Source organism: Molothrus ater, chromosome 3 (genome assembly GCF_012460135.2).
Source record: "Molothrus ater isolate BHLD 08-10-18 breed brown headed cowbird chromosome 3, BPBGC_Mater_1.1, whole genome shotgun sequence".
Lineage (NCBI taxonomy): Eukaryota > Metazoa > Chordata > Aves > Passeriformes > Icteridae > Molothrus > Molothrus ater.
The window spans coordinates 69,844,437-69,868,810 of record NC_050480.2 but is presented as its reverse complement, the minus strand read 5'-3'; positions in this window follow the sequence as shown (position 1 = coordinate 69,868,810).

The following is a 24,374-nucleotide window of genomic DNA, read 5'->3' as shown; positions in this document are numbered from 1 at the left end:
CTCTAAACCACTGACACAGCCTCTCCTGGCTGGGGTTTTGTCCATTTATATTTCATCAGACACCAAGGCTTTGCCACTGCCCACATTTCCATCCTGTTTTCCCATCTTCTGAAGGAAATTCGCACAACCCCCTAATTTTCTGAGGGAGCAGAAAGATCTGGAGGACCAAGAACAGAGCAACCTCCTGGGTCCTGCCAAGTCTCTTCCCTTCTTCTGCTTGATGTGGAATTTGCAGCAAATTGCTGAACCTCTTCCCCCCCAAAGAAGATCAGAGGGAATTTGCATCCATATGGGAAGGTGGACCAATGGATTGATGTGTTCTGGTGCAATGGCTCCCAAGTCAGTGATCCAAGCAAGTATAATGTGTTCTGCTGGTTTGGAAAATTATTATGAACCACAAAGTGTCCTAAGGGATGGCGAGGTACAATGAAGTACAAATGAAGTTCTTAGCTCTGACAGACTAAGATTTTTCAGATGTACTCTGAGATCTGAAGTTGTGGGCTTTTTTTTCCCCAGGGCAGCATCTTCAGAAGAAAACTGATTTATTTACGATAAAGAGATCAAAACTGAAATTTCAGATTAGTCTCAGCAGCCTGATATGTTTTTAATGTTTGATGTGAAAAACAAAAAGCATTGTTGTTTTCACAGTTTATACAGTTAGTTCTCAGTATCCAGAGGACACCTAGCAACATCCACAAGCCTGAAGTCATCCAAATTATTCCATTTATTTGTAGGTTTGTTTTCCCATAGCTCAATAAAACAACAAATAATGCTCTCTGGCCTGCAAATATCCCTGAAAATGGCCATATATATGTATTTCTGTCCAGGAAGAGAATCTGAAGTTGCTGAGGCATGCAAATTATGGAATACTTCTTTCAACCTTTATCTGATTTCACAGCAGGTTAAATCCTGGTTTTACTGTTACAGATGAGTGTCCAGTCTGTTCCTAATAATGGAAATTTCACAGCCTCCCGAGGTAAATTTTTCCTGAGGCTAATCAAAATTTTCAAAGAGAAACTTGAGATCACACACTTCTCAAACAACTTACTTCATTGGGTCAGAGAGACTAATTTTCCTCCCAAATCCTTAACAGAAGAAGGTCCTTTTGGGGAAGAATCATGTTAGGGATTCATGTCAGTATTTTAGGGGTACAATTATTGCAGATCAAATAATCTGCTGAATTCAGCCTTGATAAGAGCCTTGTTAATGCAAAGTGGATTATGAACATGGCTGTGTGCAACAAAGGGAAATTCAAGTGCCTTGAACAGGTGACACACATGCAGAAGGGTAGGAGAATATTGACTTGGCAATGGGGCATCAAAAGTGCTTTTAATGACTTCAGAAAAAATTTCAATTCACCATGATAATATACCACAAAATATGCATGAATTGCAAGAGGTCTAAGTACAGGAAGGTGAGTGGAAAGCAGTAAGATAAATTCACAGGAACCTGAATTCAAACCCATTCAAATTCAAAAACATTATTTTTTCTGGTGAATAGAAGCACTGAAAACAACTCAATCTGGGATATTAAAATTAAGAACCATGTAAAGGTAAAAGTTTGGTAAACAACAATAGAGATTTCCTGCTGCTTGGGCTTTAGGCCATAAACCCAACCTAACTGCAAAGCATCTTAGACAATAAGCCTGCAACAAGATCTGATCCCTCTTTGCAAAGTTCCTCAGTGATGACAGCTTGCCTATTAGGAGGAGAAGATCTGTGTTCCCACTGCATTCCCAGGGATCCCTCTGACACAGCAGAATTTCCTAACATCTCTGTTTGAGCTCACCTTGATCATGAATTTCATGGCACCCACCTCTGCTCTTGTCTGGGGCAGAAAGGGCCAGATTTTCTTGCAATATTTTTCCTGAGAGTCCTGGGAGTGACCAGATCAACGCTGTGACCCTGCTATAGCAAAGTAACCTGACAAATATGTGACAAATATCTGCCTCTACCCCTCTCCTCATCTTGCAGAGGGAACCTGGCTGTCTCTGTAGACCTGAGCCAAAAGAAAGCTTAAGAAAACAGAGGCAGACATTTCACAGCATCTGGAGAGGCTGTAAAGCTTTTATTGAATCTTTCTATGGTAGCGACAGCACAGCATTTCACACTCCTGCTTCCCTGAGGCTGACTTGTGAAAAAAGCATGTGCCACTCAAATGTGGGAGCTACATAATCAGCAGAAGAAAATGGAAAGCAGTCACAGCCAAGCATCATTTAGAGAGGAACAAAAAATGGCCTCAGTAACCCAGCAAGTGGTGTTTTAACCAAGAGAAAACTGTACCCCAATTGTAGCACCACTGGAGAACAAACAACAAGGAAAATCCATGAAAACAAGACCAGATGAAGAACAGAAAGGCAGTGCTAGATCACAAGATAGAGTACCTGAAATTTTGGTTTAGGCTCCTGGAGCACTTTTCCATAGAATTTTCCTATTGCAGAGGAAATCCTGTCGCTCTGCTTTGCAATCACTGCCCATTTGTCCACTAAACAAACGTCCTGGAGGCACACAAACACCTGGCTCTGTCCCAGGGACAAACAAGTGGCTTCCTGGCAGACCAGCACATGAAATCTCATCTGATCCTTTCTCATGTAAAACATAAGGCTTGGAGTTACCAAATGCACAACTATTTTCCAGCTCATAAACTTAATTAGAGCGGCTTAGTCATCATGTGCAGTCATGTAAGGAGTCAGGGGCTGGGAATGCAACCTTCTCTTAGTGGAGGATCTCTCTTTTCTTTTTACAGGCTCACCCTGATATTAAAATTGTCCTTTTGTTGCCTGTTTACTATTGAGGAAGTTCAGCACTGCAAATTGGGGTGCATGCAAGCACACAGAGCAGGTATCTGCATCCAGCTCAACAAAGAAACATGCTCCAAATGCAAGTGAATACAAGGATTTGCTGATGCCTGATTCTCAGGTGACTACTTCAATGCTATTTTATTATTAAATGAAGCTTAGAGTTCTGCTAAATACAAAGAACCACTTTTTCTTTGGTGCAAAATGCCATCACAACCCTGTGCTGACTTACACTTGCACAACTCCAGGCAGTTCCCTTCTGTCTCAGAGCAAAGTTTCTGCAAATACGTTCTCCCTTGTTGTAAGGGAAAGTTTTGGGATGCTAATTTTAATTTCTTGCTTTGAAATTAACCAATGATCAGCATAAAATCAATACCAATAATATAATCAGTATCAAATCTATCAATGTTTTGGGCTCCTGGTATTGCCCAAAGACACAAATGATCAGTTCTCTTCCAAATTCATTCTGTGATAAAGACAGTGCCAGATTTGGGCAGAATTTCAGAAAGACTAATAGAAACACCAGTCCACAAAGGACCATATTTATCAGAATTGCATTAGATTGGCCAGTCCTGTTACATCAAGAAATCATCCCTGGTTATATCACACATGCCTGGAGACTCCAATGCCTTCAGAAGGGGTGGAGGAGAGAAAAGGATTAATGACACCCTGCAATATCAAAACTTTCAGGAATTTTTTTCTGAATTTCTTAGGTACATTTCAGAAGGCTGCACCCTGACAGCTTCATTCCTACAATGAAATATTTTATTCCACAGAAAGGAGAAGAAAAATAGAATAGCAATCAAAAGAATTCTCTGAGAAACTAAGAATGGGCAAAGATAATACGAAAATGGCCCTAAATTAAGAATACAGTGAAAATAGGTAAGGTAAGCACCCTGGTGTTTATCTGTTTACCATTTTGCACCTGCATGTAAATACCCACACTTTCAGCACCTTACCAGAACAGGAGGAGAAAAAGGACTTACCTTTTTAATGAACTCTGTATAGAGCATCCCCCCTAGAGCTCCACAGCTGCTTTTATTTCAAAGTCTGGACCACAGTGATCTGTAAAAGCATAAATCCACAGGGCTCTTGCTGTTTCAAGTTTTAGAGTTCAAGAGGGAGAGGGGAAAATCATTCTGCTCCTCAGTACGAGCCAATCTCCCTCCTGCTCCCCCTTCCCATCCCGGCCTCCCTGACCGTGGATACTGCGCTGTTCCTCCCCCTCTCTCCCTCTCCCCGGCGCTGCTGCTGTCCATCATCCATCTCACCCCGTGAAATTCCCTCTCTGGAGCATCCTGCCCCTCTGCCCGTGCCAGGCAGCTTCCCAAAGGGCAGGGGCTCCTCGGGGGGAGTGCAGCAGGCAGAGGAGAGGGCTCAGCCAGAGCCAAGAAAGTGTCACAGCACATGTCACACGCTGCTGGGTCCCTCCTGCCTGCACTGCTGGAATCCTGTGCATCACCCCCCCACAGAAAGGGGGATGCTTTTAAACTTGAAGGTGCTTTTTCTCATCAAGTTATTCTTACTTTTCTGGTAAGAGAGGAAAAAGATCTGCAGTACTACAAGTTGCTTTCACAGAGGTAATAAAAGCTTCTTTCAGTATTGCATTTCACTTTTCTTCACCAGCACCACCAGGCACTTAGGAGACTGGGCTGGATGGTAAAAAGGTGTGTGTGTGAATCATCATCACTACTCCTCAAAAACTCAGAAAATTTTTACATTAAGTGGAGCTCTTTCAATCTACATTGTAGCAAAATAAAATCTGAAGCCTACAAAAGAAATTTGCAAAGATGAAATAGAGGGATTGATCCTCAATTTTCTTCACTGAGGCAGATTTTTGAGTCTGAACAGCTGAACCTCAGGGTCAGTTCTCTTTCATCAGCTGTGGTCAAGAATCACTTTCGTAGGTGACACAGCCAACTGAATCCAGTCCTGAATACAGAAAGAATATTGCAGCAAACATTTTTAGATGCTTTGTAACTCAACACTTACCCCTATCACCTTTCTGGCAGGGGCTAGGGATTAAGAGGCTGCAGAAGTCACTGAAAGATTTTAATAAGTGACTTCACTCAACATTTTAGTATTAAAGATAAATAGAGATGATGACAATCTTTTGGTTTCATTTTAAAAAATATTGTCATGATTTCATGGGTGTCTTTCTATGCTTATCAAAGGTGGAAGGATTGTGTTCTAGCTGTAAAAGACAAAAAAAAAAAAAAAAAAGGATTCTCTCCTAAAATGGTAAAAGAAGAGAAACAGCAAATGATTTCCAGAAATATTGAGATTCCTCTGAGCCAGGGCAGTCTCACAGTAAGGCTAGATACCACTCTCTGATGGTTACATAAAAAAGAAAAGTAACTTGTTTACTTATTTTCTTATGAAAGAACTGGGAGTAGCCCAATTTTTGTGTACAGGCTGGCTCCAGTCAGTTCACCCTTCCTTGGCACACTCAGGTCCTTCAGCCCAAAAGCACTGCATGTGAGGAGAGGAAACATGAAACTCCAGAAAGGCACTTTCTAACTGACCCAAAATCCAGGGTGCACCATCAGAGACCCTGTGTGGCAAGTGACTTGAGGCCAGTTCACTGCAGGATTAAGGAGCACAAAGCTTTATGCTCAGCTGGTTGGAGGCTCTTGCAGAACACACTCATTGTTAATGCCATGTTTTATTCAGGGGGTGAAGAACCCTGGCAGAGAAAGGTGAAAAGTACATGATTTTCCGAAGACAAAATTCACTCTAGGTCAGAACTTCAGTCTTCCAAACTGTCAGTGTGTGCCAAAACAGCTGCAGACACCAGGAAAGCTCTCGGGATGTGGAGCTTTGAGCCCCCCAAAACCACCCCTGTGCTGCTGCCCACAAGCCTGGGGAAGAGCCCAAGGTAGCTGCCTGCTTTGTGGTGTAAGTCCTGAGGGCAGGGGACACCTGGTGTCCCTTTCACCTCCAGTCCTTCACATCAGCATGGAGCAGAGCAAAAAACATCAGTATTTAGTGAGGGCTAAAGACAGCAGCATAATCCAGCATGGGCTGTACTTGGAAAAGGCACAGGTGGAGAAGAAGGAAAAGGTGAGTGTAATTTAGAGCACCATCCTGAGCCCTTGGCACCAGGAGAGAGCAGGAACATGGTTCTTCTCCAAACAGTAGTTGCTTTAAAGAGGACTTTGATTGTTGCTACAGAGTCAAAAACCAGTAAATGTGAAATATAAATCAAAGTCCTTCTGGGGCATGTCACTTATCTCTAGGAAAGAGTTTGCAGAAATCTTGGCTAGCAACTCATGAAAGATGACGGTGGGAGGAAATTGAGTTTATTCCCCAGTAGTTTATTGCAGGTGGTGACATTGTCATTGTTAGTAACAGATCAATGATGTTGTCCTCATCTTAACTCCCATCTTAACTGGTCTTACTGACTGGTCCTGACTTGCTTTCCTTGCTCAAGCAGCAAAGTAGTCAGGGCACTAAAATCTTAACAGCAAAATAAGAAAAGTGGTGAGAGGGTTATTTTTTTAATCACAGTCCTTGTCCAGTAACTTTAAACCCTGGACTTTCTCATATTTGGTAAGATTCAGTCTTACTACATATGGCAAAATCCCAGCAAAAAGCCATGTGAGTGAAAATCTTGGCACAGTAAGAGTTCATAGATGGCTGGAAAAGAAGTTAACTAACAAAAATAGTACAAAAATATCCCCGGACAAACCACAAAACTGAGGAATTTTAGAAGATTTTGGTTGGGCCAGGCCAGACTGAGGATGTAGTTGAACATTGTGAACTGTCTTATGAACTGGTTCAGGGTTAGTGAAGAGGTGAGACTCAAGGATTCAAGTTGTTGAACAATTTTTTCAGGCATCTCAGAGGAAAAAACCCCACAGTTTGGAAAATGTTTCACTGATTGAAGAAAACTAAGAAACTGCTGGTGTCCCCGAGCTTGAATGAACATAAGTGGCATGTACTATGAGAAACAGAGAAATACAAACCAATATTGAACATGCTAGCAAGGACAGAAAACTGAATACCTTATTGATTTTTTAGAAGAAAAATATATACAGGAAAAAAGAAAGGTACAGAGAAAAATATCCTTCAACCTACCAGTTCATTCATTCAATTATTCTATTTTTAAAGCAGCTTTTTCAAAAAAATATTGATTTAATGCAACAGGAAAAAAAGAATAATTTATAATGGCAGCATTTCCATTACTGATACACCACAGCCCTGCAAGGCATCTTTTCAACACACTCCATGAAGCACAGCCAAGCTCTATGCTCACTGCCCAGCACTGTGGGGAAATCCTGGTGCAGCACAAAGAACACCAGGGCAGAGCAAACGTGGTCATGTGCCAAGGGCAGGGTGTCTGAAATGCTCAGTGCATTTACTCACATGGTTATTAAAAAAATAATAATTGTGGCTTGATGCTTAATGTCACATTGGTCTGCTGAGATAAAAATTAACTCCCTGCTCTGCTTACACAATTTCATCCTCAGCTACAAGAACTGGAATGAAAGAAGGATTTGAGTGCAAGGCTTCATCCATCTGGACATGTCCAATGAAACTATTCCTGTTATTGTCTCATTGAGAAATGGATGCCAGGGCTCATTAGAGGGCCAGGCTGTGCAAACCCCCCTGTCATTCACTGCAGCATGTGACACAGTCAATTAACACCACTGCCAGTGCAAAGCCTGAGGCACAGAAGAGCTGGGTGAGGTGGGTGCCATCCTCCCCTGGGGGCTCATCTGTCTGCCAGAACGTGTTAACTGAGCCTTGGACTCTGCTGGGTCTACTCACTCCATTCTGAATGATATTTTAAATATCCCTGCTGGGACAGGATTTGCCAAGTGGAGCAGTGGTGGTCATGCCCAGGTCTTCCCTGTTGGCATGACACTGGAGGAGCTCTACTGCCCTCACCCTTGAGACCTTCTCCACAGTGCTCCACAGCCTCTGGAAGGGACATAGCTTGCTCAGCAAGTGTGTAGAGTAATAACCAAAATGAAATCTCAAAACACTTTTCCCCCACCCCTCCCTTTTTCCAGGGCTCAGCTTCACCCTTGATTTTCTGTCCCTCCTGCCCTCAGCAGGGGCACAGGGAAGGGGACTGTGGTCAGTTCATCACATGCTGTTTCTGCTGCTCCTTCCTCCTCAGAGGGAGGACTCCTCATGCTTCCCCCTGCTCCAGTGTGGGCTTCCTCTCCCAGGAGACAGATCCAGATCCCAGGATGAACTGCTCCAGTGTGAGCCCTTCCCACTGGCTGGAGTTCTGCTCCAGGGTGGATCCCTCCCACAGGTTGCAGTCCCTCAGGAATGGGCTGCTCCAGTGGGGTCTCCTGCAGGTTCACAAATCCTGCCAGAAATCCTGCTCGGGCCTGGGCTCCTCTCTTCTCTCCATGGGGCTCCATGTCCTGCCAGGACCCTGCTCCAGCACAGGCTCCCTGCAGGCCCACAGCCTCCTTTGGGCATCCCCTGCTCTGTTGTGGGCTCCTCCCTGGCTGCAGGTGGATCTCTGCTCCCCAGGGACCCCCATGGGCTGCAGGGGCACAGCTGCCTCTCCATGCTCCTCACCAGGGGCTGCAGGGGAACCTCAGCTCCAGCTCCTGGAGCAGCTCCTGCCTCTCCTTCTGAGCTGACCTTGGTGTCTGCAGAGCTGCTCCTCTCACACATTCTCACCCCAAAAGGGAGGGTTTTTTTCCTTCCTTCTTAAAATATGTAATCACAGAGGCCATTTCATCTCACTAAGAATGAAGAGCTGAGAGTAGTGAAGTGACTTGCCTTCTAAAATGCCAAGTTTTCTAGAACTGGAGAACTAGGTCTAAAATTAGTCCTAACTCTAACTTTTCCTCACACATCCCTCCAAAACACTTTGCACCAGCCTCCACTGCAAACGTAGGCAATCTCTCCTTCAGCAAGCCTGCATGGAGCACTGCATTTCTCTTACTAAGGCATATAAAATCTGTGTGATCAATCAAGCCACTAATTCTGTCCTCTGGGTGCGCAAAACTTGCCAAAGACAACTTCAAACTAGGACACCTGCTGACAGCTCTCTCAGGCCATCTGGGTACATATCGCTTCAAAACAGGCCTTTCTCCAGCAGAGAGGACACCTTGGGATGCTCTGCTTTCAGCCACTGGTCCCCAGCCTCCCCAGAGGAGGGACAGGGATGGCACAGAGCAAAGAAACAGCCAGTGAAGTGCAGGTGAGCAGAATTCCAGAGGTTATCCTATGCCATATGAAGATAATTTATGTGCAAGCTAAAATCCATCCCACCTAATGGGAGTTGATGAAATGTGAAACATCAAAATTTAAATATCTGTCAGCTTTTTATCTTTAGGCATGAGGAAAAAAGAAAAAACAAAAAATAAAAAAAAAAAAAAAAAACAGAAAAAAACCCCAACAACAACAAAAAACCCAGAAACACTTTTATCATAGAATCATTCAGAAGAGAAAATTGGTTAAAGAGAAATGGGAAAATGTATTTTGATTAAAAAATTGAAATAAAAATTTCTGAGGTTAGATACTTTCTGAAACTAATTTTTAATTTCTTCATCCCTGAAAATACAAATTAATTCTGAAAACTGAATGAAAGTTAAGCAGTTTACTTGCTTCTCAGTTTCTTAGGGGAATGAGGACCACACAATTGCACTGCCCACAGTTTCTCCAATAACTTTTGAACTTGTTGATTCCCTCAAAAACAAAAACTAGTGGAAATCTCTAATTTTATGTCTTTTAATGCTTTGAAAAAACAGCAAAAACATACATAAAGGAGATGCAGAACCATAGGTAACGCAAGGGGAACCACCAAATTCACTTTTTGGAGCAGCAAATCCCTTCTTTGATAGCAAATCCCTTCCCTTGTCCATCTTTACCTGAAGAGATGTGCTTGGGCTGTACCTGCCATTCTTTCAGCTGCAAACCTCCCTGCTATTTGTGTAAGTTTGGTCAAACTAATCCAACTTATGCCAGTTGGCTTAGCAAGTAGTGATAAGATTCCGTCCAAACCTTGTGGAGTCGCCACTGCTCCAACACAATCCTTTAGAGATAATAATGATTTTAACTTTGTGGTCCGCATTTCAGCTCCTGTTTATTCAGTTTCTGGACATACTGGCAGCCTGGTCTGACTATACCCTTTTGAGTCAGCAGCAGAGAGAATTGAGACTGTCTTGGTATCACATCCCAAAAAAATACAAACCGTTTGCAGAACTTGGCAGAAGGCATGAAATTAATCAGGGTTTTGTTTTGTTTTGATGAATGTGATCTGAAAGATTTCTTTGCCAAAAGGATTGTCAAGCACCAGAACAGGTTTCCCAGGGAAGTGATGGAATTACCATTCCTGGAGGTATTTAAGAGACGTGTAGATGTGGCATTGAGGGACGTGGTTTAGTGGTAGGTTGCAGTTCTGGGTTAATGCTTGGACCTGATGATATTCACCTTCCAACCCAGTCTTTTCCAACCTAAATGATTCTGTGATTCCATGAAAAGTTGAATTTTTTTATGGACTCCATATCCTTGAAGTGGACTTTTATGGACTCCATATCCTGGTTCTATCTTTTCCTATTACTCCAGGCTTTTTTCAGCTCCTTCCTCCTGGGAGAATGAGGGGAAAGAAACAGATGGAAATTTTTTTTTATCCACCTCTGTTGATTCATGCTCTATATACATGTTCATTTAAAACCAAAATTTGGTAATACCTGATTCCCAGGATGTCACATGAGTCTCCCCTGGAGTTTATTCACCACAATGAGAAGGTTTGATTCTTGCCTGCACGACCTCCAATAAGGAGCAGAGATCAAGGAGTTGCAGCAGCCATGTCAGGCAGTTTAACACAAGGATGACTCAGCTGCGGCCACCAGCTGAGATGTCCAGTGGCAACTACATGTGTAAATTGTATTTTCAAGTAATTCTTTACTCTGGGTACACTTTAGGCACAGCAAACAAGAGAAAAGAGGGGAGGGGAGGAGAAGGAATATAAATGAAGAATATGCAGCAACAGCAGTAGAAGGTAGGGGGAAAATAAATGTCTTTAACCTGGTAAAAGCAAGAGAGAAAAGTCTTGAAGTAAAATGGGTTGGAAGATGAAAGAGGCTCAAAGGAATAAAAGAAAAAAGGAGAGTTTCTGAAAATACATCCTCATTCATTTAAACTGCATCTTCTATGATGCAATGATCCCCAAAATCCCCTTTGGAGTTTCAGGGTAGGGACATCTCTTTTCAGCTCCCTATACAGTTCCACACCTCAGCCTTGTCCATCACTTCCCTTTTCTCCTCTCTCCCTGCTCCCTTCCTAGGCACTGCTGCTTCCCTGTGTATGTTTCACATTTTAGTCCTTGGACCAGGCTGGAGTTTATTTACTGTGCTCGATTTCCTTGGAAGGAAAACCAAGGAGCTGTGAGGTGTTTTGGAGACTGTTGTGCCCATTTTCTGGGTTATGCCCACAGTTCATTGCGAACACGGATTGTCCCAGCTGGGTAAGAGCAGGTGTGGGGACAGGCAAGTCTCTGCAGTGGCAAGAAGACTCTAGCATCAAATTAACAATTTTACCACCAAAAAAACCCAGTCCTAAACTGGATGACCTTCAATGCCACAAAGAAAAATTGTAAGTTTCTCAAGTCACCTAGAAGGCATTGGAGATGTGCTTGGACATGTGAAATATCAGCTTGTGGAGCTTTCAACGTTGATCCATTTCTAGTGGATTAATTAAAAAATAGAGGTGTAGCTAGTAAAAAAAAAAAAAAAAAAAAAAAATATATATATATATATATATATATATATATATATATATATAATCACAGCAGAAGATTATTGCCTTAAAAATAATTATTTGTTCTGGAAAATAGTAAAAAGGAAATGTTCCTATTTCTCCACTTGAATATGATTGTAATAGGTGTGAGATACTACACCCAGGGTTTATATTTTTTTATTTTATAGATTTTATTTTTATTTATAGCCCATACCTGAGTGATTCATTTTCTCTGTGTTTTTGAAAGATTTCTGTGATAAAACATAGGAGACCATACAGCTTTTTGACATCAGTGGAATGAGGGTTGTGTGGAGACCATGATGGGAAGAGGCTTTCATGTCAATATAAGCTGAGCCCAGGAAAAAACATAAGAGCATTTCCTCACATTATTTCCTAAGCACCTCCCTTGTCCTTGCACATTATCTATCTCACCCCATTTCCACTTATTTCAGACTTCAGGGTGACTCAGATTTCATTGACCCCATCACTGCTGGGAAATCCTTCCCTGGAACTCAATCTGTCACCTCACTTAAGGTGAATTTTTCACCACACTGTTGGACAAGACAAACCAGCACCCAACCCAGAAATCCCAACTCTGGGCCAGGAAATGTTGCCAAAAGAGGGCTTAGATGTAGCTACATCATGTTGGAGACCAGTGATTCTTCACAGAATGGAAATCCTGGCTGGCACCAGGGCCAAAGAGCTGCTGTGACCCTGATAATGCTCCTACTGCCAACTCACCCTGCCTGTGCTGGTTTAATCTCCTCCTGATGGGCACCAGGGACAGGTGCAGACCTGGTGTATTCCTGGCAGCTTAAATCAGTCAAAAGCAATATTTGCCTTTGGACTAAGGATGGTTTTTTGTCTCTGTGACAGTTAGATATGACTATATGGAACAACAAATGTACAAGTACCCCAGTTTCTGAGGAAATATTGACATTTTAATTTCCCAGTCTGTGAGGTTTATGAGCACTTTGGCCTTTTAAATATTAAAGTCAAAAAGAGGCTGAATTCTTTTTTAAAGTTCTTTATTAAGATAGCAATTAAAATAATGTCCTCCAATTATCCTGAGAGGCATTTTTGTGTCATCCCATAGCAATATTACACAGGTGCTAAAGGTAGCAAAAGCAAGTCCTGCAAATAAAGTCTCCTTTTCTGACTAGTCATTGTGTTTGGTTGATGATTGGCCTTGATAATCTTAAAGGTCTTTTCCAATTTTAATGATTTTATGATTCTCTCAATGCATTTCTAATAAAAGAGCTACTTCTTCGCTTCTTAGTAAGGGAAGCAGAACCAAGAATCTTTGCAGTATTAAAAAAAAAAGGCAGTCTAAGTGTTCTGAATAAGGACAAATTGGGTTTTAAGGGCTTTTTGATCATTAATATGAGAGGAGACAAAAGTACCTCTGCTTCTATACAAAATATGTCCTGATTACAACAAAAAAAGTTGCCTAATTCTTGAAACAGGCATTGTATGATTTGTACTTTTCTCCACAAGCAAACTAATCACCTCTTAATGACTAATTCTTGTTCACACTACACCAAGTGTTGCAAAGCTAATGCTGTTATTGCCCTCAAATTGTGAGCTATCATTAAATCCAGAAAGCTTTTATATAAATCAAACTACGGCTCAAGGTGGGGTTTTCATTATTTCAACATGCAACAAAGCAGGGAATCTATTTTCTGATTATATATCTCAGATATCAAGTATATGTTTAATGTAAGTAAATTTAGCATGTGTTTAAATCATTTACTATGACAGTATATTTTTAACAAGATGGTTGATATTCTGAGACCAAAGTAGATTAATTGGGAGATGATAAAATTAGTAGATAAGAATTAAAAGGTGAGAAAAACCAAATGAAGCAGTGAAATTACTTAAAACAGTCCTAACAGATTATACTCACTGAGAGACAGAGACCAAAGGAGAGGTGGAGCACTGAGTGACCCCAGCACAGAGAGGTGATGATGGAACTCATGGCCATGGTAAGCAGATGAGCTTGGCTCAGTCTTGGACAGGTCAATGAGAACAGACCAATTTTTTTTTCTAAACCACTCTTTCTTAATGTTTTTATTGCAGTATAAATCATAACATCAGCCCCAGGGAGAAAATGCTGTGTAAGAGCCCTATACACTCAGAGGATTAATTTTAGAGCCTTCACATTACAAGAGCCTAATGTCCCACATGGCAACTGAGTAAAGTCCCAGTCAAAAATGTGCAACCTGAAGTGTTACTCTCTAAAAACATTTTCTTCCTAAAGGAATAAGAGATTTGAAAACATGCAAACCCATGATGGTGGATGAGCCTTCACCTCAGCCATTCCAAATATTCAGGAGGGATCTATTTGTTTATTTTAAATCCCTTGCTGTTTGCAGTCTCTCCCTCTAAAATGTGATACACCAGTGTTAGGATCTCTGCTGGGATACTGGGAGCTCCCAGCCAGAGGCTGGACCTTATAACGCAGACTGGAACTTGAGAAAAAGTCTATCCAAGAAGCAGAAAATTATTTAATAAATAACTACATTAGAAGTGCAAACACAGCATTTGAAAATAATGTCCCCTGGAAGACTCAGAAGGAAGGATGGATAAAAGATAATTACTGGAATGAATGCTGGAATTTTTAGAACTTTGAGAGAAATCCCTTCTGGACTGGTAAATGATATTCAAAAAAAGACTCAAGCATAGCATGACAGGGAATTACACACTAACCAGCCACTGCTGAGCATGCTTAGATTATCCAAGGGCATCCACATAAATTATATATAAGCTGCACATTTGCACACACATGTGCTGGTAGAAGCTGATGTATTGCCTATTTCCAAGGTCCCTGAGCTTTTCTCTAGGAAAGAGCTTAATTAATTTCTGCAGAGAAAAATAAAGGAGCCATGATTTCATTCATTATTTCAACCTGACCAAAACCAGGAAGCACAGATCAAACTGAAACAGCACACTGGCAATTTCTTTTACCATAAGAACAGAAAAGTTTTCTACTTCTATCCAGCAATTTTTTTTCTGAGTAATTGTAACAAAAGTGAAGTACAGTGCTACTTTGGAAACTAACTCTAGGGAAAAATGCAGGTGTGAGTGAAGGATTCAGTGCTTTTCCTTCATTCCCAAGAACTTTAAGGGAATTCAAACCATTATATAAGAGACAGTCATTCATAAAATAACGAATATTTATAGATACTTCACAAAATCTGATCTTTGTTTTGATGAGGTCTCTTGTCTATCTATGCCATGAGAAGAAAACAGATTTACCTTTGCTTTGTCAAAGCCTAACACAGATCAGCCATTAAACCATTTCTGCAGGGATAATGTGTTTAACTCTGCCTGGGAGCTCCACACCAGCCCTAAGAGCCACAGCCTCCAGGGCATCTGTCTTAGGTTGGAAATGCAGGATGTGGCTGGGGGTGTGTATTCTATTGCCATCTGTTAGAGGTGGGGCAGTTTTCTTCTGTTAATTGGGCCACCTGTTAAAGCCAGGTGGAGTGGTTTTCTTTATCTCTTCCACAAACCAATCCTCCCTCAGGGGAGATATCATCTGTTTATGGGCCATTGAGTGTCAGTGCATGACTGATAAAATTACATCATCCCATGGGGAGATGCTCTGCCCAGGGGGAGGAGCCAAGCATTCCTACCTGGATATAATCTGACCCTGGGAACACCACAGCAACCTTTGCCCACTGGATTCCCAGAGGAAGACCGGGCCCATCTACACCACCACTGCACACTCAGAGGAAAATTCCACACTTCTACGGGATCTCTGCTCCAACAGAACCACAGCTGGCACTGCAAGTGGGCTGCAGCCACCATTTAATGGGACTGCTGCCACTACCCTGACCCACAGGGTGTCAGGTTGTATTCTGACTCTGTCAGTGTTGTTTTGTATTACTGCATTTTTATATTATTTTTATTTGTTTCCTTAATAAAAACCTGCTATTTCTACTCCTATATTTTTGCCTGAGAGCCCCTTAATTTCAAAATTATAATCATTCCGAGGGAGGGGGTTTACATTTCCCATTTCAAGGGAAGCTCCTGCCTTCCTTAGCAGACACCTGGCTTTTGAAACCAAGACAGCATCCCTAGAAACACGTTCACCATGACCTGCCTTCGTGTGCACAATTGAGGGATGTCTTACAATTTTACTTTGATGCATTACTGCATTATGGTCCTCTAAACTCCCAGTAAAATCAGGTTTGTTCAAGCTTGGAAAGGTTTTCTGGCTGAAATCTACAGTCTGCCAACTACATGAAGTTGAGATTGTGCACTATTATTTTTTTCTGAACACTTTATGGTATTATAATCCTTGTTTCTTACTTCAGATTGTAAACCTGTAATGACTATTCCTAAGCAGAAATCTACAGGTAAATTTTTCTTTCTTGCTCCCACAGAATTTGATGAAAGGGTCCCAGATATTTCACAGCAATGTTTTCTCCTTACACCCCAAGTCAATTTTAAAATTAGTTAACTACTGATCTTCTGTATCTATTATACTATCCATTCAATCTTCTTGAGATTTTTGGAATCCTGAAATATAACTAAACTATTTCTAATATTATTGTTCACAAGTCATCGTAGGGAGCCCTAAAAGAAAGAGATTTTTGTCTATACCTTTGTGATTGGCTTTTAACAGCTTTGCAAAGCATAATTTAGGGTTTTTCTTAATTAACAATTTGCCAGCAGAATTAGTGTGTGCCCAATTCACGCTAAAGTTCAAGATGATCAGCACATATGAGTGATTTTTCCTGAGAAAAGTTCACAGCCAGAAATTGCCTCAAGAATGTTAATTTAATCAGGTCACACTGACATTTTCCCCTAAAGAGAAATAACATAATAATAGGAAAAGTCACATCACCTCACATTTCTAATGAAAGCAAGTACCAACAGCATAAAATGTTCAGCTGCTGTAGCCATTGTACATGCAAAGATGAAATTGTGCTTTAACTTGCCAAGACAAAAAGATGTTTCCATTATTTTGCCTAAGGAATTCTTTCAGCCCTTATCTAGCTGTGATTACATCTTAGAATGCAACAGGCAGCTCCAATGACAAACTATTTTAGAAAATCCCAAATAGCACAGAAAAATCTAGAGAACTGATTAAGAAAAGAGGGTTTTCTGAGAGTACATTTAGTCACAGAGGCAAATCACTAGAACTGTATTTTAATATGAAGAAAAAGAAACAAATGTGTCAAGCATGGAGGAAGGGGGAGGGTTGTGAATTAATTCTAATGTGTGTCTTGGGCATTTTTTTTTATTTGACACACTTTGCCTAAATTTCAGTTAAACCTCTAGTAACTGGTATCAGTTACTCCATGTGGAAGGACTCTGGAACAAATACAAGGGTTGGGGAACAAAATGGAGTGAGAGAAGATGAACTGGCCTTGTAAAACATCTGCTCATGCTTGCCCATTACACAGGAAGCAGAACTGTTATTTGTGTTGTATTTAGAGTCTGTGGTACAACTATGCACGAGCCAAGTTCTGGTAGCAAGCAAATCTGGAAACGAAAGATTTTACAGGGAGAATGTTGGCTCACTGTTCCCATAAAGTGCTTAACCAAATGTTCATGAATTTGAAAGAACCCCAACTTTTTCCGTAAAATATGGGTGCAATGAAATTGAGAATAAAATTCCAGTTTTATCCACTTGTTGTTCAGTCATTTTTAGAAGTTTTATTCAGGACACAGAAAGATACAGATAGATGCAGAAAGAAGACTCATCCTGGACAACACTCACACCAAAAATTAACAAATCCACATGTACTGACCATGTAGTTTCTTGTGCAGATGATCCAGGAGTTCCTTTCTCTTCCTCCTCCCTGCCCATCTCTGGTCCCACCCATGGCCCCAGCAGATCCTCACAGTGCCCACACCTGCAGTGATGCTCTGCAATATTTCCTGCCTCACCCCCCCAGGAGGAAAAGACAGACATGGACTTTTTCCAGGGAAATTTCATTTTTCTTATGGAATGCTGCACAGTCTGTCTCAGAGCTGAGGGAAGGACAGAAGCTGAGGAAAGCATTCAGCTGCAAATGCCTCCATTTGCAAATTGCTCCATTTCCTCAAAATTTCCCTGTGGGAAAAGGCAATAACCTGTTTGAGAGTCCCAGGGAGAGGATGGCAAGGTCCAGGTTGAAGGCTGGGTAAATTTTTTGCCTGAGTGACTAAAGGTCTTTGTCTCATCACCTTTGCTCTAAATAGTTAGGTCAATATTTACAGAAAATACAAAGCCAAATGCAGATATCTGAAATTTCTGAAAGTTCCCAGTAAAACATGGCTGAATTTACAACATTTTTCCTATAAACAGCATCATGGAATCATAGAAAGGGCTGGTGCATGCTGGCATTACTCCTGATATATTTGGGTAGTGAATGAGGTGCTTAGCAGTGAGCATGGATTATTTCCCTGCACACAGAGAGACAGAAAGTGATTATAAATTAGTGAAAATGGGCTGTATTTAACAATCTCATGCATGCTTTCTGCTACACTGAAAGAAAAAAAACTCCCCTGTGAGGAGGTGGGCTCAGGGAGATAGAGAATTGTTTTACACACTCCCTGTATTTTCTTACTGACTTCTGTAAGAACCTCTTTAAGATCTGAGGCTATGCAGATCTCTAATTCATCTTCAAAATTGTTAATATCTGAAATAATTATTTAAGATTATGCCACAGTCTCAGAGGTGGAAAACCTGTTTTTTGGTTTTGGATTAGGTCAATAAAGAGATCAAGTTTGTGGGTATTATTCCTTTGAATACGTAATTTTGTGCTTTAAAAATCACTGCCTTTTGGATTTGCTTTGTGCAGCTGGCTCTGGTTAATAAATGAGGTTCTTCACAGGATGGAGAGCTCAGAGCTCACACTGCAAATTCCCCACAGGCCTGTGCTCACACTGATGAGAGGGTGAAAATCTATGACATTAAAATGACAGATTCCATTAGATTTGCACCTTCAGAGTCTGTCTTGTCAGGAGAAGGAAAGCGTGAATGTGCTGAGCAAGATGACTTTGACTTTTAAAAAATGCTTTTATCCAGGTCACACAAGGAGCCCAAAGTTTTACCTGGGTGCTGCTCCCTGACCACTCAGCCTGCCTGGAGATGCTCAGCCTGTCCTGGGCTCCTCCCTGGCTTCACATGGGACTACACAAGGCTGAAGAGCTCACAGTGTTTTCCATGTGCCTGAGAGTCAGGCCACCCATTTCCAAAGGTGCTCAGCTCACACTGAGCAAAACAAAATGTGTTCCAGGGATGGTTTTCAGCTCAGCACTGAGCACATTGAGTAAACAAGCTGAGAACTGAGGAGAACATAAAGACACAGCACATCTGAAAATCTACCACAGAGTTCCTGACAGAAAGCAGCAAACAAAAGGGTAAGAACGACCAGTGTTGGGTCCACACTACAGCCAGGAAATATTGAACAAGGACTCAAAACCAGATTTTCATCTCAAATTCAACACTTTCAAAAGAAAAAAAAATTGTTTTCACTGACTCTTCATCATGTGATTGCTTCCAATTCTTTTGGTGGATCATTTTGAAGAGGACAAAGGATCCTTTCTTCTGCTCCTCCCAGAAAATTCCTTTTTTGCTGATAATAAAAGAGCAAATCTCTAAAACATTCCATTTTTTTAACCAAAAGTTATGACTTCTTTGTAAGCAAAAGGACTTTATTTTATTCTATTCCATATTGTTTTCATATTTCCATGTTGTCCACATAATTTCCATCTCTAAAATCCTTCAGTCTGCCTTTAGGGAAAAACTTTTTGCCTTTACTTCAGCCTCTCTGAAAAGTTACTGCCTGTATCTTTGAAGACACACAAGAAAAAAATAAATTTGTTTTTCCTCCTCTTCCTTAGATGAGTGCAGGCAACAAACAATTGCATTTCTCTGGGGCCCCAGCCACACAAGCTCTAACAGATACCACATCCTTGCTGCTGGCCACAAATTGGGAAATTTTAATCCTATCAAAGGTAGGATTTGCTTAATTGGTTCAGTGATTTATTTGAAATGGCTCTACTTATCCAAAGCCATATAAAGACATTAGCAAAAGTAAATTATTCCAGGCACAGCCTCCATTGAAACTGCATGAAGAGATGTATTTTTTACTGCACAAAGGTTGTGCAGTGTATTTTGATACATGTGCATACCTACACACACCTTTAAGCCTGGTGACAAAGCCAATGAATGAATCTACTCCTTTCTACCTTTACAAGTCCTTACTAAAAAAAAAAATAAAAACAAAAGTCAAGTTAATATACCGAGAAACATGTTGTTAGAGAAAACAAAATCATGAACTTCATCCAAAAGCTGCTATAGAGATGTGCAACCTGATTCAGACTGACCCTCTCCAGGATACTTCAGAGACAAAACCTTCTTCAAAACCTAGAATTGGTGTCTTTCAGTCACCTTTCACCAGAAGCAACACAACCATAATGACACAAAATTATTAACTAACCATAATTCTGCAAGAAGAGAAAGTTGTGTGGAGACCTCTTTTTCAGGAACTGCAGTGTCAGGACAAGGAGTAATGGGTACAAACTGAAAGAGGGAAAAATTAGATTGGATATTAGAAAGAAATTATTTATTGTGAGGGTACTGAGACACTGGAGGAGATTGCCCAGAGAAACTGTGGCTGTCCGATCCCTGGAAGTGTTCCAGATCAGGTTGGACAGGGCTTGGAGCAACCTGGGATTGTGGAAGGTATCCCTGCCCATGGCAGGGGGTTGGAATTAAATGATCTTTAAGGTCCTTTCCAATCCAAACCATTCTGTGATTCTAATTTAAGATCTTAACCAGCAATACAGGAAGCATTCCTTTAGAAAAAAGGAAGCACATATTCATTAGGAGCATCACATTTTGCATGTTTATTCCTCATAAACGCCTCACAGTGAAGCATCCTCCACAGGGGCTGCCTTCTGCTGCTGCCAAACATGCTTAGATTAGAACTGTAGCACAGATCACCTGGGAGAGCTCCTTTTTCCTTGCAGGTTTTCACACACATTCATTACAGGAAGAAGACCCAAATTCCTATTACTTTAACACATCTTGTAACACGATGGGTGCATTTGTGTACTAAATTAATTGTTCTGTCTGCTACCAAAAATGGAAATCAATACAAATTCAATACAACTCCTCTTCTGAAAGGGAAACAAGCGACAGGTCAATCTATCAAAAGAAACTTGAAAGGTGGTTTGATCACATGAGAGAAGAGAAGCCTCTGGTTAATCTCAGCAGTTACTTCTGGTTTAGAATATAAAAGCTTTAAAAAAGTATCAGTGAGCCTTTTCCCCAAAGCAGACATTTTTAAGACACTTAGAGCTTGGCAGTTCATTTTAAAGGAAATTTTAGTGCTAATCAGCACACTTCAAAGTCAGCCTTCAAGTCTTGTCTTCAATAGATCTTTTGACAGAGCCTGACACACATTACACTCCAGGAGCTTTACAGCTTATTGATAAAGGAGTTAAAATCCCCTGTTCCAGTGCCCCATCCCTGCTCTGCGCTTGAGGCACAGCAGATAACCAGGGGATTTCTGCTGCACCTCTCCAGCTGCACAGATGAATCCCCCAGGCTCTCTGCAATGAGCAGGGATTAAGATAACATTTTGTAATAATGCAGGAGAAATCCAGGCTGTCCCAGGGCTCCCAACCCAACCATCTCAGCAATGTGGGAGATTTTCAGCTGCAGCATGACAGAAACAAGGATTGAGTGAGTAACTGTCATTACCCAGGAAAAAATGGATAATTTGCTGTGGGAACAGCAGAAAGGCACAGAGCAGGGTGAGGGATCTGATGGGATTTAAACAGGCCAAGGGTACCCCAAGCCCAGTTCTGCTCCTTTGTAACACAAAAAGCCAGGATGAAATATTGACATCAGTGGGGCATTTCTGGAAGATAAGCACTCTGAGAGCAAGGATGTGGGCCAAAGGTACTACAAATGGGCAGCAGGGTGTATTAAAAGGGTTGGCATCAGTGCAGGTATACTGATGTAAAGAAGTGCCCCAGCTTCCTTTTCCAGAGAGCTGTGCCTGGAGATGTCCACTGTAACCCCAGAAATTCCCATTTGGCTGCTGATATCAATACTGCAGTGGGAAGGACAGCCTGGGACAGGGATCAAGTGTTGAGGGCACCAGGGACCATTTCACAGGCTGGGGATCTGCCTTCACACCACTGCACAGAGCCCAGGAACTGGTGTTTACTGAAAGCTTGTTTAGCAGCACCAGGGTAAGGAAAACTCAGTGCTTCTCAAAACACTCACTCCTCTGTTAACTTAACCTTCTTAAACAAGGATATTTAAAGCCAAACTCAAGCTAAATATAGCTCCATCTTCCAACAGCCCGGTAATTGCAACAGTCTGCCTGTTCCCTGCCCAGAGGTGCTGCAGCATGAATAGGAATTACATGATAAAACTCAACTTGCACTGCCCAAGGCTTGGAATGATCTTGCTAATCAATCCATTGTTCAACACTTAATCCTCAAACAGCCCAAAGAGATGATTTATTACTGGTCTCAACCTGAAACAAAAGTACCCAAAGGGTACACATACATCTTTTATGGGGGTTCCAGAGCTATAATTAAAGATTGATGCTTAAGTAAGCAAGAGAGCACAGGGCTTTTAAAGTTTAGCACTGCTGAGCAAATAAAAGTGCCATTCCACTGACTGGCTGCAGTTAAGTAAATAAATAGACCTCTGATTATGTTTTCCAGTTGTGAAAAAGAATGGCCTTAGCACATGGCTGCAGTAATTAGTGGCAGATGAACTATTTTTGTCAGATCAGAAGGGACAGGCACCTTTTCCCAAAGCCTGAGGGTATCACTGGAGCCAGGCTGGGTTTTGGATACAAGGGGAACTGAGGAGCCTGAAGGAACACCCAGTGTCCAGGCACATCTGATCTGAAACTCACATGGCATGTAAACATGTTCACAAGCTTTACACCATTGGAAAGGCTTCTCTGCTGTGTCCAGGTGGAAGTTACTGAAGAAAAACATCTCCAACCACAGTGTTCAGAGAAAAAACATGGAAAGATTTCATTACATTAAAATCTAACAGGGAGGTTAAAATTCTAAACAACTGCAATGGCATTTTACAGAATCACAGAATGGGTCAAGTTGGATGGGACCACATTGGAGTCATCTGATCCAAAATTCCTGCTCAAGCATCATCCCACAGGACATTGCACAGGATTGTGACCAGATGGTTGTGGAATATCTCCAGTGAGGGAGACTCCACATGATCTCTGAACTTGAGGAAGAACTTTGCTCACTCACTGCACAGCAAAGTTCTTCCCCAAGTTCAGCTGGAACTTCTATCAAGTTCAGCTGATACAGATAGATAAACTACAGGTTACAGATACAGATGAGATACAGGTTCAGCTGGAACCAGTATCAATTTGATATTGATTGTGCCCCCCTTGAGAGAATGAAAACAAAAATAATCTGCTTCATAATACAGAATATGTTAGAAACTGTAAACTACATAATCAACATTCCCCTGCCTGCAGGATACAAATGGGACATCTGACCTGGGGAGCAGGGAAGAGGAATACAGATGAATTTAGCATTTTGACCCTGGCATTCACAGATTTCTGTGCCAAAAATACATTCCCATCATGCTGTTGACCTAAACAAAACCACTGAAATGAGCCAGAGAAGGAGGCAGGGCTACCAAGAGGCCCTTTCCTGGGTGCACATCCACCTGGGATTTTAGGAGCATCCTCCCAGTGGGGCAGGAGGTGAAATAGTGCTGCATGTCCCAAACTGTGCTTTCCCCCTGAAATGAGACTTAACTTTGGAAAGATGTGGCCCTGCAGACCCTGTTTGTGTGACCACATGCTCAGCCAGTGCTGTAAGCCATGGAGTGAAATGGGATGTGCAATGAATTGTGACACCCTGGCAGGGAGGGCACTGGGGGATTTCAGGGCTCACCACTTTGGCAGCCGGGTGGAACAGCTCCAACCAAGCTCCTGCACATCAAGGAGTCCAACTGTCCCACACAACACTGACCTTATTAAGCTGTTGCTACACAGATAATTTGTGAAACTGGCAGAATTCCAGCTCTGGTGGTTCCCTCTCCTCAGCTGCAATTAAAGCTGGGCTGTCAGCCCATGGCATTCAGAAAAACACCAGTTTACAGCCCACGAAGGACAGCTACAGCTTTCACCCCTCAAATATATTTATTCATTAAATGCTCCTGCACAGTTTTAAAAATTAAAAATAGAGGCTCAGTGCTCCTCCTCATCCAGGACCATGAACTGGTTCTCTGTAAAGCTTCCCCACCCCTGTTATTTTTAAATACCTAAATGACCATAAAACACAGGGGAAAATACTGATATGTGCCAGGTGCTGAAAATAAGCACCATGCTTCAAACACCCCTTGATAAACAGCAGATGAAACAGATTCCTTTCATGGTGCTTTTGCTGGAGCAAAATCCTGCTGAATTTCCTGGATTCTGGAAAGGGTCTGTATAATAAAGGAAGCCTTACCCAAGACCATCTATAAATTCCACAGTTTAACAGACTGGTTTAACATGCACACATGTGAGAGGAGGGCAGGTGCTGGGCTATGTTAAGTTTGTTTAAATTTTCAGGTTCCAAAAAAAAAACTCCAATCATTTCATTAAAAAAATGACACCAAGAAGCAGACCTTGGGGTAATGGTCTTTTTAAATTTGTTACAGCAGCAGACAGACCCAATTTTACCTCTATTTGAATAAAGCTCTCCAACATGCAGATGGGCTATGTGACAGGAGCAGGGATGGACTCCTGTAACAAGATCAGTCTACGAGGAAAGAAGAGAGGAGAGGAAGCAGCAGAGTCCTGAGGATAAGAAATGGCCCAGGCACAGCTCTGCCCTCCAGACCCTCCTCAGCTTCTCCCAC